The sequence below is a fragment of the Mizuhopecten yessoensis genome, unplaced genomic scaffold (assembly GCF_002113885.1).
Source record: "Mizuhopecten yessoensis strain PY_sf001 unplaced genomic scaffold, ASM211388v2 scaffold7725, whole genome shotgun sequence".
In the NCBI taxonomy this organism is placed as follows: Eukaryota; Metazoa; Mollusca; class Bivalvia; order Pectinida; family Pectinidae; genus Mizuhopecten; species Mizuhopecten yessoensis.
Genome location: NW_018407191.1, coordinates 1,124,612 through 1,134,012, shown reverse-complemented (window position 1 = coordinate 1,134,012; position 9,401 = coordinate 1,124,612).

Below are 9,401 nucleotides of genomic sequence, written 5' to 3'. Positions count from 1 at the left end.
ATATGTCGAAACTATTGATATTTAGTTTCGGAACAATGACTAGAATCAATCTATGTTTTATACCTTTCGTTTCCAACCACCCTTCATATGCAAATAAGGTTATTTAATGTACCCCTATTTACGTTTCTAAATGATAACGAGTCCCACAAACAACTATGTATACCGATAGGAGGATCTTCTTCCCAGGGCACTTTGTCAATAAGACGGAACACATCTATCTACTCCAAATGGCCTATACGAATTTGTCGTTGTTTTATTGTTCGCAACCGCAAAATAACACGTTACCCTTTGATCGTCGGTTTGATAAATCGTTGAAGGAAAGCCTAACATATTATCCAGAAGAAAATTTCAATTGACTATCTGTAGAGGTAGGTTTTTTTCCAGGAGAATGGATGACGGCACTATGTCAGAGTCAAAGACAGCTTATCTATTAGGTATCTGATTTTGTAGGATTTTCAACAGAGACTGTTATCTAATACAGTTTAAATGTTGGTGATCTAAACAATGTATTGGAACCCCGTATCCATGGTATTTAGTGTGTTTGTGTAAAAGAAAGAGAACGTGATATGAAACGAACGAGATTTGCAAGATTCCTTCTTGAATATTTCAGCCTTATCTGTTTAGTAACTTTAACCTGAATAAATTTGTTTATTTTGTTGAATTCATAATTGGAATTACATTATTTGAGATATGAAGATTCTTATTGCAATAATTGTACTGCCAATTTTCACATTTTTTTTAAAAGAATCATCCACGTTGCTTCCATTGTTTTTCCAGAGAATTCTTTGGGACAGCATCTGTGTGTGCTGATTAAGGAATGGTTACTTAAGTATACTACTACTCAGTGGTAATACCCTTAAACCATCCAACAATTAATTTTGAGAATACGGACATTTGAAAGAAAGAAATATTTGGTCTTGCTACGGCGATAAATCGTATTTTTGTTTTTCTTGAAAGTGTTATTGTTTTATCGTTGATGCACGTCAACATATAGAATCAATTTAAAAAAGTACATTTGACAATAGAGAAAATTCGCAGTCGCCATCCTTATTTCATCGTGAAACATGTGTTTATATTTCCTTGTGCGATATATCTATCGACGATTTTGATTATGCTCATTACTGTGCCCTTCGCTTTCGTTGTTACTATCACGATTTTCTTCTTCAGACGTGACCTTGATTTGCATTCTCTCATCGATGAGACCGTGTGTACATATCCTTCCGGAACACGTGAGGTTAAATATATTTTTTTTAGGGTCTATGTATTTATATTTTTTTTCATGTTTTGCCCTAGTTTTATCTATTCTGTGTTTGAAATACGGGTTTGTTTACATACGGATATTTTCTAATTTTCGGGGTATTACATTAGGACACAAAACCAAATCCAGTTCAGATAGACAGCAAATTGTTGATGAATTATGAACTCATCATTCCCACAAAGCATCATACACGTAGCAAACCTCAGAATGCGTTGAAATGTCAAAAACAAATACTGATAATAAAATGCCTCATCGCTTGCTAAGTCGATACCGGTGCAGCAGTTGTCACTGTTTGCAGAAAGGTCGTTCCCCAATCCCATAACTTTTCCATAAAATCCAAGTCAATTGGTCCAAAATGACTAATCAGAAGATGGCGTTCCACGGCCGTGAATTGATCCTTTACCCATATCAGCCAAAGCAGGCATCGTGAAGCAATTTTGTACAGCTCATCGAACGAATGTGTCAATATTTGCTTTGTATCATCAAAACGTCATCTTCACCCAAAAGCTAGCTTTCCTCATCGCGGAAAGTTCATCTCTCGCCATACGCCTGACTCACGAGGTTCCCGCGTAAATGTCATTTTGATGACTATGTGATGGACGGGAGCCCACGTGATATAATTGACCGCTGACTGGGTGAGATAGGCAGTGGTGAAGCTCGGACAGCATTAACACACAGGGTCAGGAGTAGACAAAGTTAATCATGTTCTTAAATGACCCTCGTGTGAGAACAATTTCTAGCGTATAAAGGTTACATACGACATCTTGTATATAAATATATAACATGGATTTTAATTGTTTTCAATATCTGGAGCAGCAAGGTTGCCAATTACTACGTTGGATTTTTTTTGGAGTCATAAAATCAATAAACTTCTGTAAGTTGGCATAAATAAAGTCAACATGAATTAGTCAGATGTCACACTAGAAGTCCGAAAAGTGTACCAATAAAACAATATGCACTAGTTTTGTGTAAATACAATTAGACATCATTTATCGAGACACCGCTGAACCGGGTGGTCTTTGGGGAAAAAATCCGTTGAAAATAAAATCTATGCTATAGCACATTTTTGTTTTTCTAAAAGTTGTATAACTATGTAGGATTTTGTGCCATAAAGGCAATAAATCGCTCTCAGTTGGCACACAGTGTCAACATGAAAAAGTCTGATGTCACTCTGAAAGTCCAAAACATGCACTTTCAAGTACCAATACAACACTATGAACTAGTTTTGCGAAAATAAAGTTAGAACGCATTTATCCAGTCACCGCTGAACCGGGTTGTTTTAAGAACATGTTCTTTACAAAAATGTTTCCGAAATCAAGTCGTTTGACAATGAAGCCTTTTATTTTCTTACTTCGGAAATCATTGGCTGGATATTCAGGTCTACCATTATAAATGATACATGTGAAATGCATATTTACGTAAAGGCTAACTCTTGAACATACCGAATGAGGATAAAGTTTCTCTTAAGAGATCTGGAAGCATTCTCCAATTGTACGTTTACCTTAGTCATATAAGATACCAGTGGGTTAAGTGTTGACACATTTGATTCGTGAAGCTACCATGATTCAACTAATCTGTGATATGTAGTTTTGACGATTAATACGTGAACTTACCATGATTCAATTAATCTGTGATATGTAGTTTTGACGATTAATACGTGAACTTACCATGATTTGGTACATATGTGATATGGAGTTTTGACATACCACCAACGCACTAATCCATTTAGCATGCCTATTTTCCAAAAGAGAAAATCCGCAGGTGCGGTAGTGGCTTAATGGGTGGAATTTTATTCTATAGATATGGCAGGGGTGAGAGAGTGTTTTAATGTTTTTGTTTTAAGTTTATAGTTTATTAGAGGTGAGGGAGTGATTAAATGGGAATGTGTTACTTTATGTGCTACAATGTATGTATCAAAACACATTGACCTCTATACACATAGATGATACTTGAACATCATTATTTGTACCTTTCCACGAACAATGATTGTGAAGTGAACAAAGCATGATGTACAAGATCTCTGTTAATCTCAAATGAAGATATAGAAAGTTGAAACTGTCGTTTGATTTAGGTGAGTGTTTGTTACCTTGATGTACCGTTGAGATATATACCAGAAACGGAAACTATGCTTCGTACAATACGTTTATGATTCCCGGGAAATGTTCATAATTAAATTAATTTAACACACACAACAAAACCATACCGAAGCCGAAGTGAAAATAAAGCCGTAGGTCAAACTCCGCAACGATGTATTTAGGTCGAACTATTAACAGAGGTAAGATTTAAACTAAGACCATTGAAGAAGGCACAAGGAGAGTTATAACAGATTTTACCGGAAGGGTAAGCGTCTGCTGCTTTACCGAGAACACGCGCCTTGTAACTTAACGTCATATTCCAGTAATGTACCGTTCTCAAAGCGAGAACCAGGGAAGTGGCAACTTAACCACAAGACACATTTATGAGCATGATAAAAAACATCGAAAATTCGTGTCGAGAGTCCTATCTGTTCTGGCTTTGCTAACTTTGAAACAAACTAACAATTACTAAAACATTGTCACAAGTATGAAACTCCCAGACGTAAATGCCTTGATCGTTTTCTTACCAACTCTTTACTAATGAATTGCTTCATGGAGACTCTAACCTCTCAACAGCTCAAAATATAGAAATATTCGAGAATTCAAAACTTTATTGTCCAGTCTAAACGTTTTGGTTAAGCAATACAAGTATACATATATTGATAAAATGAAATTGTTCAAACCTCACAAATGATGCCATAAAGATACATTTACTTGCCATTTCATGGAATGTTAATTTGACTTCCGTAACTTGTCCATTACCACATATTTTTCTTTCGTCATTTGTTTACATGATCAATTGTTAGTAATCTATAAGGCCACTAGTTTGTTATAAGGATGAGAAGGATTTATATAACTAATCAGTACTTAATACCACGTCCAGGTTTTCTTATGTGATTTCTGTTATCATGCCATGTATTTCATTACTTGATAAAATACAGTTTAAGCCAAAAAACATCGACCTTCATATCGCAGAAAGGAACAGAATATTAGAAAATATACTTGACATAAAAAAATCATATTTTAGACACAATGAATATTTGTAACTTACATTAATGAATATTTTTCTACAATTTGGACTTTTATGACGAATCTGCTATCCTTAATACATTCTTAGTCTGTATGCTTTTCCAGAGACCTTTAACTATGTAGTTCTGATGCATTCTTGGACTTAGTCAGTTTCCGGTCACTGGTAATAAATACAATCCCTAATGTTTATGATAAAGTACTCTAATAACATATTGATTTTTCCTGTCCGTGATGCAGAAGTTTGTCCTTGTCATTCTCTGTTCCAGAGATCATAAGTCACGACAGGGGATGTATTTCTCTCAGAAATGCCAAATTCTTCCTCACTCTTTAGGCAATAACAAATCTCCGTTTCCATTGGTCAATACACATAATTGACATCACTTAATAATGCTTTGAAACGGCAAACTTGTAACGTCGGGTTTATTATCATCAGTTTCTGAAGCAAAATATGAATTCCCTTCTTTACACTAATGTAAATATATTTGATCTTTATACCATACTTCTTCTTACAAGATGACTGCCCTGACCTCAGAATAGATCAAACCTCTTTTATTCTATCCCATGGATGTTGTTGATTCAGATTTGGCACAAATGCTAATACAATGATCACATGATGTTTGGTGTCAATTTCAGATCCAATATGGCTGTCGTAGCTACTGATTGATTAATATATGTTTGAGCTCGGACACAATCACATTTTTTGTCAGTAACTAGTGGTCTTATGAAAATGAAACCCCACGTGATCGATTTTTATGATGCCTAGATGTGCAACACATTTTAACGGAATCGGAAATCCGAGACGGTCGCCGAGGTTTCTTGATAGGCATTTAGAGCTTCAGACCTTAATCCATTGTGCTACTATGCTTAAAGCTTTTCATATAGTCTTTTGCATGGTATTTTGTAGGTATGACATATCTATAATAATAATAATTGGACGCCGATTACTCTGATTGGCTGATATATGAACAGTTCAACCTAAAATTGTGTTAGATTGTTAAATCTAACACAATTTTAGGTTGAACTGTTCATATTTTCCCCAGATGCGCTTTCTTATGATTTCGAGCTAAAACTGATATTGAAATAAATATTTTTGAAATGTTGTTCCGTGTTAAGATAATTTGCTCTGTTAAAGATTCTAACGAAATTATTCTGTTACAATAACAACTTGCTTGTTTCATTTTAATAAATGGTAATTATCTAAAGTATTAAGATAAAGTAACTCGAATCATATAGCTATAGATAGCAATCTACCATTACTCGGTTGAAATCTCTACACCAGTAAAATGGAGATGTGTGTCGTTAACAGCGGCAAATGAAACTAAGAAAATATATAATTTTGCTGTAGACAATAGGACGATAACGGTACCACACTTGTGTTTTAAAGGGATCATTATACCTTTATAATGTCAGAAACATCGTCCCTAGTATTCTCTCCTATACTTTGTATTTTTGAAAGGAAATACTTCACAAATCCACCTGCAAAATAAAGCTCCCGTAAGGAAATTTTAATTCAATTATTTTCGGGGTTATATGCGAGTCTTCATCTGGTATGACATGGGGATTGAAAAGTCAGACTAGACACTTTATGCACTAGTATGACCTTGGAGGTGACTCCGGCGTAAGGTCAAATGAAACCTGTAAAGTCTTATATTGAGACTGGATGCAGTTATAATATGATTTAATATGACATATTTGTTCTATATATTTGTTCTATACATATATGCATCTTTTGTACTTTATCTTCTCCTCACTGTAATAATAGTCATCAAATTGTTCATACAGTTAAAATAAAATGACCTAAGATTGCTCCCCCATCCACTGTATTGTTTTGTGTTTTGTTTTTGTTGTTTTTTGTTCTGTTTTAGTTTATTTGGTTTTGCTCTTGTGTGTTTGATGTCATAGGTTTATATATGTTGTTTTTGCATCAGTGTATCGATGTATATGTCTTTATGTATGTATATGGCATTGGCAAAATTTTAATATCTGCTTATGATATCAGATGAAAATGATGACATAGGATAATGATGGCTGATGATGAGGAGGATGATGTGAGGATGATAATGTTAAGACTACTATCAGATGATGATGATGATGATGATGATGATGATGCTGTTGATATCATATGATGTCAGATGATAATGTTAAGAATAACATTTTATATGATGATGATGATGTCTTATGATGATGTCAGATGATGGTGATTAGGATGACGATGTTAAGAATTATGTCAGGATGATGATGATGATGATGATGATGATGATGATGATGATGATGATGCTGTTCAGAATTATGTCAGGATGATGGTGATGATGATGATGATGATGATGATGATGATGATGATTATGAGGATGATGATGATGATGATGATGATGATGATGATGATGATGATGATGATGATGATGATGATGATGATGTTAAGAATTATGTCAGGATGATGGTGATGATGATGATGATTATGATGATGATGATGATGATGATGATGATGATGATGATGATGATGATGATGATGATGATGATGATGATGCTGTTAAGAAATATGTCAGGATGATGGTGATGATGATGGTGATGATAGTGATGATGATGATTATATCAGGATCTTGATTATTATGATGATAAGGATGAGGATCATGAGGATGATGATGCTAAGAATTATGTCAGGATGATGATGATTGTAATGATGATGACAGATGATAATGATGATAATGTTAAGAATAATATCTTATATGACGATGATGATGATGTCAGATGATGATGAGGAGGAGGATGATGTAGTTAAGTCTTATATCAGGATGATGTTGATGATGATGATGTAAAAAGACGTTTACAAAACTATTTAAAACTTAATAGACACCTTTGTTTAATATGTATGAACAATAATGTACTAAGCAATCATGCACAATGTCATATATGTTTTGTCTTGTCTTGTAAAAAAATAATGAAAAAGAGAAAAAATATATAGAAAAGTCTTATATTGAGAGCAAAAACAGTGTTCACAAAAATAAATTCTCCTGGAGCGTGCACTTTATCTGAAGTGTAAAGTTGATGATCATACACAAAATTCAGCCAGTCGTGTTAGAAAAAAAACACGTAGACGCATATAGAACAACATCTATTGTTCACCATGCAGTTAAGATCTTTCCGAGCAGGAGCGATGCTATTTGATTTCATCGTTTTTCCTTTGACGTTTGTGAAACCGGAATACATTTATTTGAGGTTCGCAAACGAATAGTGGTTAGTATCACGTTTGTTTATATGATTAATGGATTTTCAAATTATAAACACACACACAAGATTTACCGAATGTCCGTTTTAATTCTGAAAATTACCTATGGGATTTGAATTAACATGGTAACCTGTCAATCATAAATTTGGGTGCCTTTTTCTATAAAAAACGTCCATATTATATCTGGATAACCATATGTTCTTGGAAATGTATTATTCCTGTTTCCCAATCCTGAGACAAATGCCGTAATATAATCACGCTCAGGTAGTCGAGTGGTTAAGGTGTCAGAACAACTTTGATCACTAATCCTCTATCACCGGGTCGTGGGTTCGAGGCTACTTGGGGCAGTCGCAATGTACTGGTCACAGGTCGGTGATTTTTCTCCGGGTACCCCAGTTTTCCTCCCATGCCAAAACCTGGCACGTCCTTAAATGACCACAGCTGTTGATAGGACGTCAAAAACGAACAAACCAATCTTATCTTTCAATTTCTAACACGCACATATCACTAGAATATTGATACATGCAGCCGTTGATACAGCAGCATTATTGGTTAAAGCATATAGTAAATTTTTGCATGTCGGTCCTTTTTTTCCTGGTCTGCTGGAGGATGGACAATCAGTCGCTAAGGTTGGCCGTAATCATGGAATATATAGATTAGTATAAATAATAGGTATAAATAATCTGTTGTAGACTTTGTATTGGTTACGTTAATTTGGACTCCTCTACTCATTTGCTGTATTTTGCCACTTTCAACACGGATTGCTTATTGAGACCTTTGTCCTTGAGTACCAGTGCTGAAACAATAAAAGACGAAATAGCCATACTGTGCAGTAAAATTTACTTTGTTTGGCTTTTTGCGATTAAAAAAACAGATTTTTTTTACACAGGTGCTTTCTTGCATTCGAATTTTTAGTGACTATTTTTCGGCCTACGACGAAACATTTCAGCTGCAAATAGGTGAACACAAATACAACATAGGCATCGATATAAATACTTTTTAGTGGCACGTATGAAATTCTATTAGTATTTTTCTAACAATGCTTAATGTCCAATGGGAATAAAATGATATTAAATCGTATACAATACAACATACCCATTCAATTGTGCATAACAGTTCATTTGAAATGTTACAAATTCCGTAATTCTAGAGAGTATGGCCATTTTAATATTAGCCGATATTGAATTTGTAAGCCAACACTCCCTAGGGGAAACATATTGTCTAGGCTCGCGACAAACCCTAAACGATCATGTTATATCGTATGAAAATAATGCTGGTCATTGTTTTACATAATTGAATACAGTTGAGTAAATTTGTAGAGCACTTCATTCTTTTGAAAGAAGCATTTGATGATTCAAGATGATATCAAAGCTTTTTCGAGAATGGCTAGATGTTTTACCATGACATAAATACGTATTTGAATAGTATTTATAACGTTTTGTTTTAATACAGACCCAACATTTCGTGAAATAAATCGTGGAGAACGAAGTGAGAAAGCAAATATCTCAAAATTTATAAACTTGTTACTGCATCATGTGACCATTTCGTCTATTTCAAAAATAGATCGATATTCAATCGATAAATGATCAAAGGTTTAATATAGACATTTTGGACGTTTTAGCTAGAAAGAGTGCATTATGCAGATTCCATGTAATATCTGGGAATTCAAAACGGCCACGTAAGTTAACGACGTACAACATAAATGCATATGTACAAATATGTAAGTGGCAAGCACAAAATCAACACAGCGGGGAATATTTGAACCGACTTCGCAAAATCCAAAACATATACAGTATTGCTGGCATGACATTACGAT